The 22,278-nt window shown below is 41.7% G+C and overlaps 2 long non-coding RNA genes across 2 annotated transcripts in view; both read left to right on the top strand.

The window, feature by feature from the left end:
- The window catches only part of LOC144584457 (uncharacterized), an 855,455-nt gene that overhangs the window by 276,445 nt on the left and 556,732 nt on the right, over nt 1-22,278 (top strand). The window lies entirely within an intron of this gene.
- On the top strand, nt 5,260-17,571 carry LOC144584461 (uncharacterized). The gene is made up of 2 exons (XR_013538724.1): nt 5,260-5,352; nt 8,656-17,571. It is a non-coding gene; the product is annotated as an uncharacterized LOC144584461 (long non-coding RNA).

Below are 22,278 nucleotides of genomic sequence, written 5' to 3'. Positions count from 1 at the left end.
TACCTGCAGGGTTTAAACACACTTTTAGACTGCTGAATCAGAAGTAAACAACTGCAAAAGCACGCCAAAATGAGATTTTACTGAAATCATCAGGAACGTTTGGGCTTGCACACCAAGCCTTATTTCTGACAATGGTGTTCTAGTTATTTTTCTGTACAGCGACCCTGAAGTCTGGACCGCAGAAATCAAATTCTCACTTGTCCTAACCTATGCTTGGTGCAGGCAGTCCTTCTTGATGCTCCTTTGTTCGGGCACATAATAACCGTGATTGTCCCTTTGACGACTTCCTACTGCTTCCCTCCTATTCTCATATACTTTGCCTGGTCCAAGCGATTTTGTGTTTCATTTTATGGAGAAATATTTCACAGGGACTGGATGGCTCTATGGGGAACTGACCAAGAAGCACACTTGCGGCTCCGGATTTAGCTCACATCTTTTGATGTTGAGCCAAAGCTCTTAATGTTTGGTGGCAATTGAGTTTGTATTTCTTACATACGCCCAAGGGAGTGGATAAGCACAACAGTTCAATTTTATTTTCTCATTTTTCCCTTTCTGGTTATATCCTTTTCTTAGCTTGACATGAGAGTATATATAATATTCAATTAGCAAGGAATGTTTGGGTTGAATGTGTGTTATGGGCTTTCCATGTGGACTCTAGTTCTGAAATGTAGGGAAAATATAACCATATCCTTAATTATATAGAGTCATAGAGTTGGAAGAGACCACTGAGGCCATCCAGTCCAATGCGGGAACATCCATCAAAGTACTCCCAACAGATGGCCATCCAGCCTCTGCTTTAAAATCTCCAAAGAAGGAGACTCCACCACCCTTCGAGGCAGCCTATTCCACTGCCAGACATCTCTCACTGTCAGGAAGTTCTTCCCAATGTTCAGATGGAAGATCTTTTCATGTAGTTTGAAACCATTGCTCCGTGTCCTAGGCTCTGGAGCCCTGGAAAACAAACCTGTCCCCTCTTCAACATGACATCCTTTTAAATACAGTGGACCCTCGACTTACAGACGGCTCAACTTACAGACTTTTCAAGTTACAGACTTCTCTGGGCACAAAATTTAGGTTCAACTTCCAGCCAGAGAATCAACGTACAGATCAGAAAAAAACCAAAATGGAACAAAAATGGCCAGTTATGGCATTAAAAGTTTTTCAATGCATTGTAGGTCAATGGAGACTCGACCTACAGACTTTTTGGCCTGCAGCCACCGTTCCAATACAGATTAGTGCCGTAAGTAGAGGGTCCACTGTATTTAAACATGGCTATCATGTCCCCTCTCAACCTTCTTTTTGTAAGGCTAAACGTTCCCAACTCTGTAAGCCATTCCTCGTAGGACATGGCTTCCAGACCTTTAACCATTTTAGTCACCCTCCTCTGGACACGTTCCAGGTTGTTAACATCCTTTTTGAATTGAGGTGCCAAGAACTGGACACAGTACTCCAGGTGAGGTCTGGCCAAAGCAGAATAGAGTGGTACTATCGCTTCCCTTGATGTAGACACTTTACTCCTATTGATACAACCAAGAATCACATTGACTTTCTTGGCAGCCGCATCACAATGCTGACTCATGTTCAGTTTGTGGTCTACCAAGACTCCTAGATCCCTTTCACAGGGACTGTTGTCTAGCCAGGTGTCTTCCATCCTATATCTGTGCAGTTCATGCTTTTCTGCCTAGGTGTAGGACCTTACATTTCTCTCTGTTGAAATTCATTTATTTGTTTTGTCCCAGGACTCTAATCTGTCAAGGTCATTTTGAATTTTAATCCTGTCCTCTGGGGAATTAGCAATCCCTCCCAATTTGGTATCATCTGCAAATTTAATCAACATACTCTCTTTTACTTCATCCAAGTCATAGATTAAGATGTTGAGTAACACGGGACCCAGAACAGAACCCGGGGGCACCCCACTAGTCACCTTTTTCCAGGACGGAGGGGAGCCATTTGCGATCACTCTTTGAGTTTGGTCAGTCCACCTAACAATCTATCCCAAATTCTACTAGCTTCTTTGCAAGAATATCGTGAGGAACCTTGTCGAAGGCCTTACTGAAATCAAGATATGCTGCATCCACAGCATTCCCTTCATCCATCTTTTGATAGAGTTACAGGCCTATAACTCTATCAAAAACAGAGATCAAATTAGTCTGGCATGACTTGTTTTTGAGAACCCCGTTTTGACTTCTAGTAATGGCAGCATTACTTTCCAAGTAATCACAAACTGTCTGTTTAATGCTCTAGAATCTTTCCAGGAATTGATGTCATTTTCCCCCTTTTGAAGATGGGGACAACATTTGCCCTCCTCCAATCTCTGGGGACTTCCCCTGCTCTCCAAGAATTCTCAAAGATTATTGCCAATGATTCTGATATTAATTTTGCCAGTTCTTTTAATATATTTGGATGTAATTCATCTGGCCCAGGAGACTTAAATTAATCCAAGGTAGCCAAGTAATCCTGTACTACTTCTCTACCTTTTCTGTGCTGCATTTCCCACACTACTTCACCTGCTCTTCATTTCTCAGGTTGAGCATCATTTTTGGAAAACAGCCTAGTACCATCCACCTAAGACCGCCTTCGGGCTTTGAATGTAACTCAACGTGATCTGGAGCAATTTGTGCCCCATCTTATTTTCATACCATAAAGGTAAAGGTTCCCCTTGACATTTTCAGTCCAGTCGTGTCCGACTTTAGGGGGCGGTGCTCATTCCGTTTTCAAGCCGTAGAGCCAGCGCTTGTCCGAAGACAGTTTCCGTTGTCACGTGGCCAGCGTGACTAGGGAACGCCGTTTTACCTTCCCACCGAGGTGGTACCTATTTATCTACTTGCATTTGCATGCTTTCGAATTGCTAGGTTGGCAAGGAGCTGGGACAAAGCGACGGGAGCTCACTCCGTTGCGTGGATTTGATCTTACGACTGTTGGTCTTCTGACTCTTGCAGCACAGAGGCTTCTGCGGTTTAGCCCAGAGCGCCACCACGTCCCATTTCATACCATAGATCCAAATAAATATGCAGGTCTGCCATTAACTTGCATCGGAAAACCAAAGTGGCTGCATTTTTTCCTCTTCTTTCTTTCTTTCTTTCTTTCTTTCTTTCTTTCTTTCTTTCTTTCTTTCTTTCTTTCTTTCTTTCTTTCTTTCTTTCTTTCTTTCTTTCTTTCTTTCTTTCTCTCTTTCTTTCTTTCTTTCTTTCTTTCTTTCTTTCTTTCTTTCTTTCTTTCTTTTAGAAATGCATATAGAGTTTTAAAATAGTAGATCCTTAGTGGGCCAAATTTCATACAGCTGACTTGGAGGCAGATGAGGTACCTTAATACAACTTTTTTTTTCCAAAAAGAAAATAGCCAATTCAATTTTTGCTCCAGACACAAATCAATCTGAAGTTTGCTTTGCTTCAGAACTGAATCTGCATGTTCTGCTTCTATTGAGATCTTATAAAAATCTATCCTTGTCATGCTAATTTGGTGAATAATTCAGGGTTTCTTTCTGAATCTGATCCACAGCCCTAGTTTCAGCATCACCATGACACTAGATCTGCTTGCCTGACCATGGCAGGCCAATGAATGAAAGTCCCAGATCTGGTTGTCGTTGGAATAGGCACATGGAATCTATGCAACTGCACCTACCAGTCTATGTTACGATTTGCTCTCTGGCAATCATCATTATCCATGTAGAACAGCAGTAGGCAAATCAGCCCAGAGGCCCTTCTGCAGATCACCCCAATTACCAGAAAAGGCAAAAGGATGAAAAAGAAGGAAGGGAGAGCAGGGAGTGGCTGGAAATCCATGTTGAGTTGTCAAAAACTGGTATTTGGTATTTGGGGGGTGGGAAGAGCTGGTTAGAGCGTGGGTCTACTGTCTGTCTTGCATAAGATGAACTGAGAATGATGAGATTTCCTGTTTGTGAGGTGAACTGAGGCTTCCAAGGAGCTGGAAGAAGAGGGGGCTGGCAGTGGGCCAGGGACTACCAAAACAGCCTTAAGGGACTCATTTAGCTCCAGGGCCCACTTGAAAAACAAGGAAGAAATGATGTGGAAACATGTTAAAACGCACCCCTTTCTCTTTAAAGTCTGCTGTTAAGGGAACGAGAGTCGGAAAATGATTATCCTTTTCCTGTTCTGGGAAAGGACTGGGGCCAGATCCTCCCTTCCTTGGCAGAAAAGCTGCAACTGGAGCCAGAATTCAGTATCTGCTTCACAGGTTGAGAACAATATGTTTTCACTATCATGTGTGAGTGAGGATATGAATGCATGCACACACACACACACACACACACACACACACACACATAGAGGGGAGGGTTTTCTCTTTGGAAAAGAACGGAGCTTGCTTCCTTCCTTTCCTTTTTTTGGCTAAATGCCAAGGAATTTGGCATTGCCAGGGGTGGAAGGGTTAAATCTCTGCAGAGCCCTTTGCCCAAATACATGGAAAACGACTCTGCTCATCATCAGGAACATTATTTTTTCAGACAATTTTCACAGAAATGCCTCAGCAAACATGCAGGGGGAGAGAAAGAGATATTACAATTTTAAAGGATACTATAATTTAAAGCCCTAGGTGAAAGTGGAATAAGGTAGGAAAGTAGAGACTGGAGGGAGTATTCTCAGCCTGTATGATGATGAAGCCTGTGACCAGGTTCTTGTTTTATCATCGCCACAACCTATGGGGCACAGGTTATGAGGAGAGAACATCAGTAGCACAAAGTCACCCCTTGAGCTTCAAAATCCAGGGGTCAAATGGACCTAGATATCATGCTTCCCCACGACGCAGGAAATCTAGAACCACCTTACCACACCAGCTAGCCTAAGGTCACTCCGTGAGCTTAATAGCTGGGCAGGGATTAGAACCTGGGTCTCTTCCCTTCAAGATCCAGCATTCACACTCTGCTTCACTGATGCAGCCTCCTCTGGGTCACTCGTTTGGCTGCTAGACCACTTTATATTCCCTTACACCCATTGCCCACATGACTGCCTCCCATTTTTCAGTTTATCCCACATCATTAACTTCTATATGGCTCTGCTGTGTATGAATAAATGTCTTTGTTCTAGCCCTATTACAGTCAAACCCTTTTTGAATTCCTTCAAGTCATGTGTCTGTGTCTCTTTTCTGTGTTTTTCTCCTCTCCCTGTGCTAATGAACTCATCAGGGGTGTGGACTTCTGCATCTGTTTCACATTACAGGATGGATAGATAGTACGGCATGTCAGGTGCTATTTGTTACCATAAGCTATCACTTCATTTACAATGTCCTTATCATAATGAACACAGTATGGAAGCCCATTTAATGCTCTGAGTACCAGCAGATGTTAACCGTTGGAAGAGAGGAGAGCTGGAGGAATCGCTGCCTTTTGATTTAAAGGTACCTTGGAGGGTTTTTCCCCCACAGCTAGAAAATTATTTTCCCAAGGCCAGGCTAGATATTGTGTAGTAGATGTGTGAGCAATTTTTGAATGATGATTGTTTAAAAAGGAAAACTAAGATGAGAGGCATTTAGACTGAAGGCAGTGGAAAGGGAGCAGATGCTTAACCCTTTTCCTGCCCCAAAGGATCAAGCTCACGATCTCCCTGCCTCAATGCTATCTACTCAAGATAACCACCTGAGTGTCGCTTAACCCTTTCCCCTCCTAAACAGAATCAACTCAAGATATCAACTTCAGGTCTGCCTAACCCTTTCCCTTCTTCAAAGACAACTATAGTGGTGCCTCGCTTGACGTTAATTCGTTCCAGCGAAATCACTGTAGAACGAAAACGTTGTCAAATGAATTTTTTTAAAAAACCATTGAAATGCATTAAAAACTGGTTAATGCATTCCAATGAGCGAAACACCTAATTGTCCAGCGAAGATCTTCCATATGGCAGCCATTTTTGGGTGCCTGTCTTGCGAAAAATAGCTCCTAAAAACAGCGGGGAGCCATTTTGAGCAGCCAGTGGCCATTTTGAAAACCCAACAATCAGCTGTTTTGATCGTCGTAATGCGAAAAATCGGTTCCCGAAGCAGGGAACCGACCGTCGCAAAGCGAATAAAGCCCATTAAAACATCATCTTTGTTATTTTAATGAATATATGTTGGTAGCCGCCCAGAGTGGTAGAATATACCAGATGGGCAGGAAATAAATAAATAAATAAATAAATAAATAGATAGATAGATAGATAGATAGATAGATAGATAGATAGATAGATAGATAGATAGATAGATAGATAGATAGATAGATAGATAGATAGATAGATAGATAGATAGATAGATAGATAGATAGATAGCTCAATAAATAAATAAATATCATTGTCGTGAAGTGGATTCGTCATTATATAGGGTAATCATTAAGCGGGGCACGACTGTACAAACCAACAAAACAAGAGGGACAGGTATCCTAAACAAACAGTTGAAAGTAAAAAAAACTAGAAGGGATTATGGAGGGTGGAGACAACTCAGTGGTGGTTACCTGTAAAGTTTGTGCAACATTTGTCTTTCTTCCTGAGTGTAACAAGTGTAAATGGGTGGCACTGTTAGAAGAGAAAGTCAGAGACCTAGAGCAGTGAGTAGCCACACTCACTCCCACTGACACACCCTTACCTTAATCACTGCTGCCAAAGTCTCCTTCTGGCCTCCCAGCCACACATGCAAAAAGAGAGACTGGCTGCCCTTTGCAAAGATGGTGAGTGTGGCTTCATAAAGATGGCAGCTGTAGGGAAACTGCAGCTGCCATCTTTGCAAAGGGCAGCCTCCATGCGTGGATGGGAGACCAGAAGGGGACCTTAGCAGCAGCAATTAAGGAAGGGGGTAGGTTGTGGGGGTGGCTGGTTGTGAGTGAGGTGGCTGCCTATTGGTAATGGGCAGCTGGTAGGTAGAATGGGCTTCTGTGCTGTGTGGTAAACTCTCCTGGGGGTCCCAATTTGTGCATGAATAACTCAGATGTCCGATAGCTAATCTTCACTAAGCTTGGCAGGCATGTTGGGGAAGACATAGGAAACTTTGTTGTGATTCTGGATCCTCTAAGTATGAGGGGGAATAATGATTTTCTTGAAATCATGGGAAACGGGTGAGGTGCCAGAGGACTGGAGGAGGGCCAGTGTTTTCCCAGTCTTCAAAAAGGGCAAAAAAGAAGAACCTGGGAATGACAGGCTAGTCAGACTGACATCAATGCCAAGCAAAATTCTGGAATAGATCATAATTGGTCATTGTGCAGACACCTAGAAAACAATGCAGTAATAACTAGATGCCAACATGGATTTCTCAAGAACAAATCCTGCCAAACTCATTTGATCTTATTTTTTGATCAGGTCGCCTCCCTGATAGACAGAGGGAATGCTGTAGATGTAGTATAACTTGACTTCAGCAAAGTTTTTGACCAAGTGCCCCATGATATCCTGATTAGGTGTGGGCTGGATAGGTCAAGTGTCAGATGTATACACAATTGGCTACAGAATCGTACTCAGAAGGTGATGATTAATGGGTCCTTCTCTAACTGGGAGGAGGTAACTAGTGGGGTACTCCAAGGCTCAGTCCTGGGCTTGGTGCTCTTCACCATTTTTATTAATGACTTGGATGAGAGAGTGCAGGGAATGCTTGTCAAGGTTGCAGATGATACCAAATTGGGTGGAATAGCTAATACCCGAGAAGACAGAATTTAAAATGACCTTGATAGGATGGAGCACTGGGCCAAAAGCAACAGAATGAAATTCACCAGGGATAAGTGTGAAGTACTGCACCTCGGAAAAAGAAACCAATTACACAATTACAAGACGGGGGATACCTGGCTCAGCAAAAGCACAAGCAAGAAGTATATTGGAATTGTTTTAGATCACAAGATAAATATGAGCCAACAGTGTGATGTGGCTACAAAAAGGCTAATACTATTTTAGGCTGCATTAATAGAGGTATAGTTTCCAAATCCTGCAAGGTGCTGGTCCCCCTCTATTCAGCATTGGTTAGGCCTCACCTTGAGTATTGTGTCCAGTTCTGGACATCACACTTCAAGAAGGATGCTAACAAATTGGAAGAGGTTCAGAGGAGGGCGACAAGGATGATCAGGGGGCTGGAAACCAAGCCTTATCAGAACAGGGCATGTTTAACCTTGAGAAAAAAAAAGACTGAGGGGTGGTATGATAGCACTTTTCAAATATTTGAAAGGCCGTCATACAGAGGCAAGATCTGTTCTCAATCATCTAAGAGTGCAGGACACACAACAATGGACTCGAGTTAAAGGAAGCCAGATTTTGGTTGAATATCAGTAAAAACTTCCTAACTGTTAGAGCAGTATGACAATGGAACCAGTTACCTTGAGAGTTGCTGAGTACTCCAACACTGGGGGCATCCAAGGAAAACTCAGATAATCACCTGGCAGATATGCTTTGATTGTATTCTTGCATTGAGCAGGGGGTTGGACTTGATGGCCTTGTAGGCCCCTTCCAACTTCACTTTTCTATGATTCTATAAATGTAACAGTTTCCCACCCTGAAAGATATCAAGTCAAGTCAATAAGGCAAGGGTCACGTAATCTATTTCTCTCCCAGAATGTACCATCTTGAGGACTACATAACCCTTTCCTACCCAAAAGTTAATGATGATTCCTTGAAAATCAGCTTCTTTTTTGGAAAGGAAAAACAGTCACACGGTCACAGAGGCTGACCATTGGTGACAGTCCCTTGTTTGTTTTACCTTCAGACAATTCTGCTATCAGAGTTTGAAGCTGAGACCGAGAAGCAGCCAGCATTCCCACCCTTGGAGCAACACTACCTGTTGGACGTTTTTTTTTTCTGGGTAAGTCTGCAATGCACTGCTTTGTGGCACTTCCGAGTCACTCGCCCATCCCTCAGGTCAAAACAATGGGATAACATTTTCAGCAACATCTTGGTTGCCTAGACAAGAGAGAGACTGTGCAAGGACCGGCAGACCACTAGGGGTGAGGAATGGAGTGCTCCATTTAAGCTACAGATTCTATTTTCTCCTCCTCTGTTCTACCGAGAACAAGAGAAGAAGAGTTGGTAAGGTAAGAAATGAAAGGAAGAAGAAAGAGAATTTGAACAACATGATTGGTGGTCTTCTGCATCAGGCAGAGAAAGGGTGGTTGAACTAGAGCAGGAAGGATCATGCATGAATCCTGCTATAGCTCATTGTCTTGCATCTAGACTGTGGCTCACACAGGCCACTGCATTTACTACCCTATTAATAGTTATTTGGAATCTAAATATGTATATGCATTGTTCATTCTTTTTAAATAGTTATTGTCTATTGTCTGTGTTACTCAGCTTGTGTTTTAAAAAATCCCTGTTATAGATAGGTGGAGAGATAGAAAGATGAGGTTGTTTGCTAGTCTCAAGAAAGGGAGGGAGGGATGGGGAGAAGAAAGAAAGAAAGAAAGAAAGAAAGAAAGAAAGAAAGAAAGAAAGAAAGAAAGAAAGAAAGAAAGAAAGAAAGAAAGAAAGAAAGAAAGAAAGAAAAATGTTCCATTTTGCAGTTTGAAATTAAAGACAGGCTTGGGCCAAGCTGCCTTTAGTTGATAGATTGAAAAGCAGGTCTCTAACTACAGACTTAATCCCATTTTAATCCTCAGAGTTATTTCCAGGTTTCCTCAGAATCCGTAGTCTTTGTAAAGAGATGAAGGCTTTCCAGCAGAGATGCTGCAGCACCTTCACAAAAATATGATTCCCCGGGTTCCTTGGGAGATGCTGTGACAGTTAAACCAGTTTAAAACCTCATCAGGGAATGCTTTGCTTCAAACCAAGTAAGAGCAAATGTCACTCCCTAATACCAAATCATGACTAAACCCTACATTTCACTGCAAGCCAGAGAGAGAGAGAGAGAGAGAGAGAGCTTTCTTAAATCATGCCTACTGATCCCAGTGTGTATATTACACAGTGGATACAGCAAGAACTACATAAAATTCTCCTTGGGAGCTGTTCGCTTTCTACACACAAATGTGTGTGTATTTCTCTCTTTAGTGCCTCCTTCTTTTTTTAAAAAAAAATATGATTTAAGTCTTCAAAGAGGAAAAGAGAACCTGCTTTGTGACCAGGCGTTGGAAAGCACAGAGAAAGCATTGCTGCTTTTAGAGAAGAATTACAAAAGAGGATGAGCCACCAAAATATGATGCAGAGAATTTGTAACTCATCTGGAAGGCAGTCGATATGTTGGTCATAATGATGGCACCAGAGTTCATCATTATCTAGTTCAGAATATAAATTGTCTGGCTCTTAAATGCATGAGTGAATGATGTTCAGAACATCAGTACTGTATAATACATAGAGAGAAGTTCTTCTCTGCCTCAAACTTTAATTTGACTCAATCTTCCTTCCTTCCTTCCTTCCTTCCTTCCTTCCTTCCTTCCTTCCTTCCTTCCTTCCTTCCTTCCTTCCTTCCTTCCTTCCTTCCTTCCTTCCTTCCTTCCTTCCTTCCTTCCTTCCTTCCTTCCTTCCTTCCTTCCACCCTCTGGACCCTATAATATTGCTGTTGTACCAGCTCAGGCACTAAGGGACATGGGACATATAATTTTCCAGCACATCTTTTAATACGAGCATAGAAATATTATATTGCAAAGATGCTGAGAACCACAGCTTTCCAAAATAGTTGATTTCTTTTCCCATGTGCCTCTCTGTGGCAAATGCTATGGACATAGCATGCAATGTGTTTGAAGGATAAACTGGAGAGGCATGGATAAGGTGCAAGCTAAATGTTAGGACCTAAGAATAAGCAAGGGTACGAAAAAACACCAGAGCTCAGGAAATTCAAGTAATGCTTGCCTAGGAGAAAAGGAATTGCATATTGTTGCAAGCTATTCCTGAAGGAATGTGAAGCATCTGAGAGAGAACCGATCTTGCATGGGCAACTAACAACCATTATCTGTTCCTTATTTGTTGGTGTCATGAGTGCAGCCAAAGATCCAGAACCTGAAGGGTTAACTGTGGCTGAGGAGAATGCTCAGCAATTAGAAATACAAACAGCTGAATCACCCCCAGATTCTCCTCCCCCAGTAGATAGGCTGAGGGCCAGGCTGAGGGGAAGACTTATGACAAAAAGGTCAGAGGATCACTTGAAAGCTGCCCGCAAAAACATCCGATCAACTAGCCCTGACTTCTGACAGGATGAAAAGGCTTCCAGCAGTTCAAGGACTGTTTTTACTATATAAACAGCTCTCAGACAGCTGAAAATCTGTGGAAGCAACAAGTCAAGCCTCTAGCTTAGATCCACGCTCCTGACAACCTTGAACCTTGTTCTCTGGGCCCTTGGCTTTGGCCTCTGACCCTGGACTATGTTGTGCATTTTGGTTTTGGACTCTGACCCTGGACTACGTTGTGTGAGTTGGCTTTGGTATTTGGATATCAGCTCTGCATTCTCTGAATTTCTGACATAGGACTGGCTTATTGGACTCTGCTGTTGTAACCCGCGGGAACGTGACAGTTGGCATGGACTGATCAAAATACCTGAATTTTTGGCCTCTGCTTGCACACAGCAACTATTATGAAGAGTCTCATGAACAGCCTCTCGGCTTCTAAATTTAACAGTAGGCCACTGCATGCAACGCTGACACACAAACATGTGGGAACAGAGGTCCTTTGAAGTGAGCTCAGTTGTTCTGTGCTTGTTTCCTGTGCAGTCCATGATGAGACCTTAATTGAAACTGATGTTTCTTGGCAAAATCTACAACTATGTAGGGAAGGGGAATACGTGGGAGTGAATCTGGATCAGTTCATGTTCCTCTTGGCAATTAATGAGAGATGTGGAAATCTCACTGAAAAACAAGAGCCATGTACGCAATGACAAAAGTTCAAATAAATGTGGAAGCGAGCTTTAAAAATCCCCATAAACAGAAAAAATAAACAAACTAATATATATGTGGATGTATCACATAAATGCTCAGGCCTTGTCCACGGGAGCAGAAGGGGCCAACACAGTTTGACAAAGTAACTCATTGCGTTAATTGATAAGGCTGCCGTAAGTCAGAAGTGATGGCACATAACATCACAGACTATTCTCTGTATACTGAGTGAAACGTTTTGATGAAGCAAAATAAATCTATCTGAAAAACATCATATACATACGGTACTTTCCCCTAAAGAACCTTCTGAGAGAGATGTTCACATTATTTCTGTCCAACTGATTAAGTTCTTTCAATGAACAGACTGGGGCTTTAATTTGTTCAATAGGGTTATGACTGGTTTGACTGGCAGGGCTCACCACCAAGCCAACAATCAGCACTCAAGAAAGAAGGAGGTCATAGTACTGGCTTTGATAAGATATTATTATTTCTGAACATCTAGTGCACTCCAGGTAAATCATTATTTTGCAAAACAATGGGAAACAGAGAGAAGAGATTTCTCTTCACCACCATTTGAATGAAAGTAGCAGTCTGGAGGCAGACAAACCCCCCACCCCTGCACGAGTTGGCTATGGATTCAAAAGTTGGAAGGTTTAGTTTCTCCTGCAGCTTTTTCCTGCTGTTCGTTATCCTTTCAAGCAGAAGGTCAAATTTGCTTTCCCCTGACCATATGTTCTGTCTTGTAGCATCATGTTGTTAAGAGGAGGATACTTTGAGCCTATAAGCTATGGTTTCTTGACTCTAGAATGAGGTCAAGGATGTGTGTTTGCTTCACTTTCTCATTAGCTCAAAGGGCCTGAAAATGCCCACCCACTTAGCAAATTTGAAGCACTTAGAGCTTTTTGAAAATCCTGCACATAGGATTATGTACCTCACATCATGAGGCAGAAATTTGTGATGGTGATGGGGGAAAGGATAATTTTTGGGCTACAACTCCTGAAATTGCCCATCCATGTTGTCTGGCGGATTCTGGGAGCTGTGGTCCAAGCCAGCAATTTTTGCAAGTTCTGATCTGAGGTAAGACAGACAGTGATTATCGAGAAGGTCTCCTCATCACAGTGCCTCAGAGCCCAGAAGCTTCTGAGAAATGAAGATGGTGGATGTTGGCATCTGGAGTTTTGCTGCAGAAAAGTGAACTTGTTTTTGGAAAAGAAAAAACACAGGTCCCACTGCACCTAGTAAAGTTGGTGGTGGTGAAACTGAAAAAGTGTCAGGAAAGAAACCCATAGCTCTTTTATCTGTCATTTTAAAATGTTACACAGGTTGTTAAAGGTAAAGTTTCCCCTTGACATTTTCAGTCCAGTCGTGTCCAACTCGAGGGGGTGGTGCTCATCCCGTTTTCAAGCCATAGAGCCAGCGCTTGTCCTAAGACAGTTTCCACTGACACGTGGCCAGCGCGACTAGGGAATGCCGGTTTACCTTCCCACCGAGGTGGTACCTATTTATCTACTCGCATTTACATGCTTTCGAACTGCTAGGTTGGCGAGGAGCTGGGACAAAGCGATGAGAGCTCACTCCATCGTGTGGATTCGATCCTACGACTGCTGGTCTTCTGACCCTGCAGCACAGGTTTCTGCAGTTTAGTCTGCAGCGCCACCACATCCCTTTTACACAAGTTGTTAGGCAAGGTGAAGCCATTTATAGAAAAATGGGAGGGGGGCATTGCCCTCATCTTCCCTGGTAGAGTGCTGGAGAGAATGGGAATACAACATTTCTGTTTCCTTTCCTCCCCTGCCTTCCTCTCCTTCCTTCATATGCCTTACTAAGCAGATGGATTGAAGGAACACATCTTCTCCTCCTGCTCCAGCCTCCGAGATCCTGTTGCTTCCCTTCCTGCCATGTGATAAGAGGTATGGGGCTAGTTCATGAGATTCTACATAATAACTTGTGGGAAAGAAAATGATATAGAAGTAGAACTAGGAAAAAAATGGTTCAGCAAACAAAGGCCAGCAACACACATTACAAATAGTACAAGAAATCAGAAAAATATGTGGGAGAAGAAAGATAGTCCTTCACAGTATCATGACCTATCCAATCAATGCCCTCACAAGAGAGTCAGAAATCTGCCCCACATTCACGCATGATAAATCTGAGGTGAAATGAAGGCTCAGCATATTTACTTGATAGAAAAAGCAAGAAAATTCTAGAACAAGCCTGGTCTTCTAAGAGGTTACTACCCTCCCCTCACCATGTCTGAAAGTAAACAAGTTCTTGGTCAGGTGGCTGGAAAAGCAATAAAGTGAAGTCAGCCTATGTCATCCCAGGGTTTACAGACTAGAGTTTCCAGGAAAGATTTTGGCTTTCTAGTCATGGATCTGCTTTGGGACTTTCTTCTTTTGCTACAGCATCTAGCACCAACTATAACTTTTTTTTTTGCTCCAAACTTCAGCATTTTTTAAACCTCCAAAATGGTGGGGTTAAATTTAAGTGATTTGAAGGGATGCTCTAACTGACCCAAGCATACTTCTTGAATCCCCCTGTATCTGCTGTGATAATAAAGAATATTATACCTGCTCATCTCCCTCTCTTTTCTTCAAAGTTGGTGCACATCCCTCATGAGGACACTTCCTAGAGTCAACATTTCATGATACATCCCCACTGAAATTGGCTGCTTCTGCCTCTTTCTTTTTCTCTTCCAGCTAGGACGTCTCACCTGGGATAACATGGAGGGAAGTCATATGGAGTGGAAGAAGTGAGGGCAAGGAGGAGAGTTGAAAAGAAAATGCCAAGACTGGGGGAATGTAAATGCCAGAGTCAGAATCCTGGAAATTAAGATGGTTTTAGTTTTGAATGCCGTCCAGATCAATACAATTTAGCATAAACTGTTTCTTTGTCTTGGGACAGAGTAAACCATTGTAGTAACAACAGACATTGGAATACATTCAGCAGTCTCCTAATTAAAGCTCATAAAAGGCCACATTAGAGCCAATTACATTATATCCAGTCCAGGGAAACATCAGAGGTTAAATCAGTGTCTCCAAATCTGCAGAGTTTTAAATGTTACTGCAGAGGGCTAAAGCAAGGGAGATGATATGAGCGAGTGGTTTGGACAATGCGATTGATAGGGTTTAAAGAACTGTGTGTATTCATAAAGACAGTGGCATAGCTGATGGATAAACAGCCCAAACATAAGAGTTTAAGGAAATCCAAAAGAGAAAAAGCAGTTGTCTGATAATGCAAGAGTAATTGCAGAAGTCTTGATAAAATCATAGCCCCCTTAATGCCACCTACACCAGGCAAAACTTCATGAGAAGCGGATGCGTTTTGAGAAGTTTGCTTTCACCACAAACTAGCAAATGTAAGGCTTGAGATCAAGGCGATAAAAAAAGGAAACTCTCCTCCTTTGTAAATCTTTAATCTTTGAGAGAGACATGCAGTCAAAGATTTGGCTGGTTAGCACAAATAAAAATCAAAGTGCAACAGGAAAAAATCCCCCAATGATACTTCTTTGGTCTTAGCGTTCCCTTGGCTGCCTGGCCTAGAGGCTCCGAAAGTCTATTGCAGGGACTGTGTTTTCATGTTAGCTATCCAGACATCGGCCCTGTTAATGTGTCCTTCTCCTTTTGAAATAGAGGGGAGGAATGGGGAGATTTCAAGGCCTTTCCCAGAAAGTTTCTGGAGAAATCCTCTTCACAGAGCCGCTTATGTAAGATGAGTTAAAACAAGACACCCCTTGCTCTTAGGCTTGTTATCTAAAAGATAAGTCACAAAAGAGAAGAAGCTGGAGAAATCACGCAACTTCTGGCATCCAACATGATGTTTGCATAGGACTTCTTTTTATCACCAGATGAAATTGAAACAGTTCAAGGAGAAGAAGACCCTAATTGAATGGGTCCTAAAGCACAGCAGAAGAGTCCCATCAATCCTGCCCCCCGAGAACCATAAACTAAAATTTGTGGTTTCATTTAGTATTCCCTCAGATACTGAATTTCAAAACAGAAAGAGAATATTTTGGGGCAGAATTTATGAGAGAATTTTCTTTTCAGCACCCTCACTCACTCAATCTCTCTCTCTCTCTCTCTCACACACACACACACACACAGAGAGAGAGAGAGAGAGAGAGAGAGAGAGAGAGAGAGAGAGAGAGAGAGAGAGAGAATTATGGGACTCTGTTCCCTCTACAACAAAATTAAATTAAATAAGTTTGCTATTCCTGTTGTGATTGCCCTCAAGTCAGTTTAGGAAAATTGGAAAAATTGGGCCAGCAAACAAAGATATTAACAGTGGTCATTTAGCAGTTGTTCAGGATTTGTATGCAAGCAGATTAACACAATAAAACTAATGAAAGCTCTTATGGAATCTTAAAGATTAATAAGTTTTATTTTTCTGTTTGGTTTTTCCCCCCACTGAGACTGGTTATGCATCTGAAGAACTGGATTATCACAGATAAAATGTGTTTTATCTTTAATGTGCCACAGCACCCTTTGATGGCTTTTATGCAACAGACTGTAGCCACACAGCGTCATCCAAAGTTAAGGAGATACTTGTAGTAGTGACTTTGGAATGGGCAGAACCCTCTTGTGTTGGCACAGCTGTCATTGCACCAGTACAACTGTCAATCAGTCAGTCAATCTATTGATCTATGTGCTGCCTTTCTCCTAGTGGATCCAAGGTGACCTACAGTATTAAAAAAGCAAAGTTAAAATCTAAATAATAAATTATTACAATATTCAAGAAGCATTAAAAATTCACAAATAAGAGCAATACTAAAGGAAAACAACAGAATAAAATAATCTGTTTTTAAAAAATCTTCATGATCAACCAGTCCTTTAAAGCAGTGATCCTCAACGTTGGGCCTCCAGATGTTATTGAACTACAACTCCCAGAAGCCTTCGCCGCCACCTCTGCTGGCCAGGATTTCTGGGAGTTGAAGTCTAAGAACATCTGGAGGCCCAAGGTTGGGGACCACTGCTTCAAAGGAAAGCTTACCTGAAGAGAAAGGTCTTTGCCTGCTTGTGGAAGGATAGCAGAGTTGTGGCCAGTCTGGAAGGGAGTTCCAAATTCTGAGAGCCGCAACAGAGAAGGCTCTCTCCCATGTCCCCACCAAACATACCTATAAGAGAGATGGGATCAAAAGAAAGGCTTCCCTTGCTGATCTTAACACCTGAGCAGGTTCATAAAAGGAGATGTGGTCCTGGAGACAGCTTGGGCCCAACCCATTTAGGGCTTCCGAGGTTAAAACCAGCCCTTTGAATTGTGCCCAGAAATGGGTCAGCAGTCAGTGGAGCTGCTGTAATAGAGGAGTTATATGTTCCCTATAACCAGCCCCAGTTAACAATATGGAGGTGGCATTTTGGATCTGCCAGAGTTTGTGAACACTCAAAAGCAGTCCCACGTAGAGCATGTTGCAATAATCCAGCCGAGATGTAACTAAGGCATGTGTCACCATGGTCAACAAAGCTGTATCTGCTGGGAAAATGACTGGGCTAGCTGAGATCAACTGGCAGAAAAAAACAAAACAAAACCCAAAAAAAAAAACAAAAAAAAGGAGGGCATAGAAGTGGAAGAGTAGGAGAGAAGCTAATTTATGCTAGATCCAATATCTTCTCAACCCAGAAATGCAGCTGCTATGCTGGCACAAAATTAGGCTGCCTACCTCCATAAACTGTTAAGAGATTTAGATTCAACTGATGTAGCTCAGCCAGCACTCAGCTATCTTGGCCAGTTAGGAATTGTGCCCTAATATGTCTACCCTCTGTAGGGCAAAATCCTATTCACTTTACTTTATGTTGGCATAAATATGTCTGGTATTACACTGGCAAAAAGGAACTGCAGAATTTCATTGCACAATAGGTCATGTGTCCCAGGCATCACCAGTTGTGCAATGTGACAGCAGAAGTGCTTTGCGGACTGGACTTGCACCTTGATGCCATCATAACAACTGCAGGTGCAACCTCAAGTTGCACGCACATAGTTATGCAACAGGATTTTGCCCACTGATTAATATGACTATTGTGATGAAAAGTCTTTGTCCGATGCTACTAGAGCTGGCTTTGAAAAAAAAAAAGAACAGAAAAATAGAATACCCATTTGTTATTTGGCCTTACAAGCAGAGATGTGCATGTGTTTTCCAGATTTTACCTGCCAAGATACAATGAGCTGAGCCGTTACATAAATAGATACATTCAATTCACTAGTCTTGCACAGGTCAAAGACCGTACATAATCATTTCTCTTTTGCATTGCTTGGAAGCACTCTGCAATATTCACATGTTTCTTACATTTATTGCAGGCATTCCTTGGGATCTTGTTTTCCACTTCTGACCAGATTTAACCCCATTTAACTGATACAATCTGACAGCTCACAGCCTGCGGTGGGATGGCTGCTGGCCATGGGAGTTCTTTGAGGGAAGTGGAAGGTTAAGCAGATGAACAATCAGTTTCAGTAATGCCAAAATCACTTACAACCTGATCTTATAGATACCCACTGCAAGCAAGGGCATAACAGAGTGGCTTGTTCTCACACAAATACATCAACCTCCTTATCAAAATGTAACCTTAGCTTATTATAAAGTCATACAAGAGGAAGGCTCAAGTGGTTTGTTTTGTTTTGATGGGATTGGGGTGGACCAGTCAAGGTTGGCTCCTTGACTTGCATCACAACTAACAGAATGTTTCCTGGGGTGAACACCACGGAACCAAGTCTTTCGAACAGGTAGCAGCTGCCCTTTGGAACTATTCCCCAGAAGGTTGCAGAAGGAGAAACAGTATTTGACTCCCAACGATTGCTGGAAAATGTATCTGCCAAGGAGCTCAGTGACTCCAGTTTTATGGGGGAATGAATTGTTGGTGAGTTCAATCTGGATTTTACATGAGCTATCCAAGGTGCTGAAATGCATTCCTCCAAATAGGTTCAGTATGGTACAATCATTCCCTTAAAGTTCAGACAAGAGATGACAAAATTTGTGCTTTCAGGACTTGCAGAATGCCACAAGAAGCATAGGGAATTAGCTGTGTGGGGAATTCTTAGTGCTGCAGTCCAAAACCACAATTTCATTATTATTATTATTATTATTATTATTATTATTATTATTATTATTATTATTATTATTATTATTATTATTATTATTATTATTATTATTATTATTATTATTATTATTATTATTATTATTATTATTATTATTAATTAAATTTATCCCCCACCCATGTAGACCGAAGTCTACTCTGGGCAGCTAACAATAATGAACCAAATAAAAACAATATAATAAAATAATCACAAATCTGCACAAATCTAGTTCTGATTAAAACCCAGAGTGGATTCACTACGCCCAAGAATTACTGTCAGCACACACACCCCAATCTGTTTACATAGGTGTCCTTGCATATTCCCTGCCGTTATCCATACTGCTCTCTTTCTTGCACTAGTTGTTGAATTTTTAGAGTAACATCATTATTATTTTAAAAGGGTTTTACATTGTTTCTAGATTCTTCTTATTAGTGAAAACTGTTCTCATGATCAAGTGATGAACAAGTAAAATAAAATAAAATGACTGCTTTTGGTTTGCTGCCACTTTCAAGGGTGTTTGCTCATGAATATTTCCCATCCTCCTTGCCCCATTAATCTGCAAATTGTGTTTTATTTTCCTGAAGACAAAATGAAAACTAGCATTTAAAGTCCAACTTGTGAATGCATTTCCAATTACATAGAACTCTTAAAATATTTTAGAATTTTACGAATACTTTGATATATTTTTAAACTGAGATATGCACTGAAATTTTAAGAAAAAAATTGAATTAGACAGATACCTAATTTCAAATCTACAAATTAGTGTCAGACAGGGATTTTTGTTATTGTTGTTGTTGTGGCCCTCCTGTCTTCCACTGCCTCCCAGAGTTGGGTCAAATTCATGTTGGTAGCTTCGTCCAACTGTCTAACCATCTCATCCTCTGTCGTCCCCTTCTCCTCTTGCCCTCACACTTTCCCAGCATCAGGGTCTTTTCCAGGGAGTCTTCTCTTCTCATGAGACAGACAGGGATAGGCCACTTTATAACCTTCAGATGTGCTGAAGCATCACATCTGTAATACTTGATAACTAGTTTTGGTGGCTGATGTTTATAGCAGTTTTAGCCCTAGCTTTCCACACGGAGAAGTGATGACAGAAGCAGGAAGAGCTAAGCACTCCACACTTGCAATCTGGAGAGAACTTAGTGAGTAATGCCTAAAATAAGGCTTATGTGTGCTTGAGATGATGGCTGTTCACTTCTCAAAACAAGGTATTTCAAATTCACATTAATTCACTGTCATAAACTCATTGGGTGAACTGAGGTAAAGTGGTTAGCTTAAACTTACTTATTAATATTATAGGGATTCCAAGCTAAAGATCCTAAGATTCAAAGTATTCAGATCCACAAGAAAGTTAAATTTACAGATTTCCCCACCTCTACTACATGTTATTACTATTGTTGTTTCTACCAGTTCAGTTTCCATCTTGTACCTTAGCAGTGCATTTTAATTTGCTTTAACCCCCATCTTGAAGTGGATGTTCTGGTTCTATTCGCATGCAGTTCTCTTGCCATTCCTACTGTGCCACAGGTTGGGCAATTTTAAAGGTGGTCAAGGAAGTTCTCCTCATTCGTGGCTCATGCATTTGGAAATACAAAATTAAAATGTCAGAAGGCAGATGGTTTGGCTCCCTTGCATATTTCTTCTCATGAAAGCAGAGATAGCTTGGCACAAGGATATGAGATAATTTGTTGGAAAAGGCTGTACTATAACTGGAATGCAAATATTTCCAGTTCTGAAACTGGGATACAATCATGGAAGTGAACCGTGTTGCCTCTAAAGATGGTCACAGCAACAAAGCAGAACAGAATTCAGCTCAGTAGCCATGAGACTATCAGATTTTTTGGTTGTGGTTACATGTTTCCATGGAAAAGTAAGACAGCTCCACTGTTCAACCTAAATTCTGTGTTCTCACAAAAATAAGAGCCCTAGTGGTTGACTATTAAAAAAACACTATTTGATTTACCACTTGAGACTGATCCATTTTCCCCCTTTCTTTCCTCTCTCTCTCTCTCTCTCTCTCTCTCTCTCTCTCTCTCTCTCTCCCTCTCCTCTTTTTTTATTTCCTTCCTCCTCAATTCCTATGTTCATCGCTATTGCCATAATTCAGGATCAGGTATGCGTTTGGTGAGCCTAAAGGACAGTAAATTTAAAGCCAATAAAAGGGAAAATGTGGAGCAGTCGTTCTCTCCACTCCACAGAAGTCACAGAGAGAAGGTCACAGCGACAAACACACTGGCTGGATTCTGAAAAGGGCTGAGTAATTTTATGGCCCTCATCAAAGCATGTAGCTATCTTGCAAGCTGGGATAATTATAAGAGTAATCACATTTCTTATGTTGTAGGATGTAAGTTGGCTACCTTCGTATTCTTACTCCATTTAATATTATCCTGCTCAGTGCCAGTGGCATTTACTCCCCCCCTCCAAATGCTACAGAAGCCTATTTGTATAAATAATAAAAATTAATATGCAGGCACTGGTTGGCCTTCTAGGAGCAGGAAAGCTTACAAAGCTCCAGAGGGTTAGGTGAGGACACCAATAGAATCATCATCCAGGAAATTATATTTCCCTTTTATAACCCCATTTCTACCCTGTATTAGTTCAAAGGCAATCCATCATACATCAAAATGGCATTCTTGCTGCAGAAAATAAGTTTCAGTGTGCTTTACAAGGTTTTGAGGGGAGCGGGAAGGTCAAGAAGTGCTAATCTCAAACACCAACCTCCCAGATGTGTGGCAAAAACGCCCAGAGAGTTAACAGGGGGAAGCGATGTGTTTGACTGACCGTCCCATAATTCATCTCTCTGGTAACCATTCTTAGGCCCACAGACTTAAAGTAATATTTTTTTTATTGCCCAACAGTCCCCTCAGAACAAACGGAGGTGAGCGCTGATGTTTTAAGGCAACTGAGGCACTGGTGAAATTCAAAACAAAACACACAGGGAACTCGTGGATGAGCATTTTGAGACATCCGGTGACTCTCGGGAGCGCCTCCAAAGTTCCTCCTGAGCTTTCTGTGGGAAGAAAAGGTGCACAAACCAAATAAGACATGTTTCCAATACAAAAAGGCCAAAGAGAAAAGATTTTTTGGCCTTCATATATTTCTGTTGAAGATACTCTGCCTGCCTCCTTGCCACTTCCTTCACAGTTTCAGATCTCTTCCTGAAGCTCTACTTACAGGCCTGCCTGTGAAAACAACTCACGCTGTGGCCAGACGGGGCCATTTGAATCGATTTCTGTCCAGACATTTTTACAAACCAGGTTCAAATCCCATAAACCGGTGGAACATGCACTGAAAGGAAATCAATTTATTTCTGGTGATTTAAACCAAGTTTGGTGTCTACACTGCTGAAATAGACTCATTTCCTTTCTGTTTTAGGAGCACACTGTTCTTAAAGGTTTTTATATTATATTTAAAAAAAAAAGAATAAGTGATTTATTGATAAACTGAGTGTCTAGGAGGTGTCACCT

This window comes from Pogona vitticeps, chromosome 11, assembly GCF_051106095.1.
Source record: "Pogona vitticeps strain Pit_001003342236 chromosome 11, PviZW2.1, whole genome shotgun sequence".
NCBI classification, from domain to species: Eukaryota; Metazoa; Chordata; class Lepidosauria; order Squamata; family Agamidae; genus Pogona; species Pogona vitticeps.
Note: the sequence above shows the minus strand (reverse complement) of the source record. Positions and strands in the feature narration are given on the sequence as shown.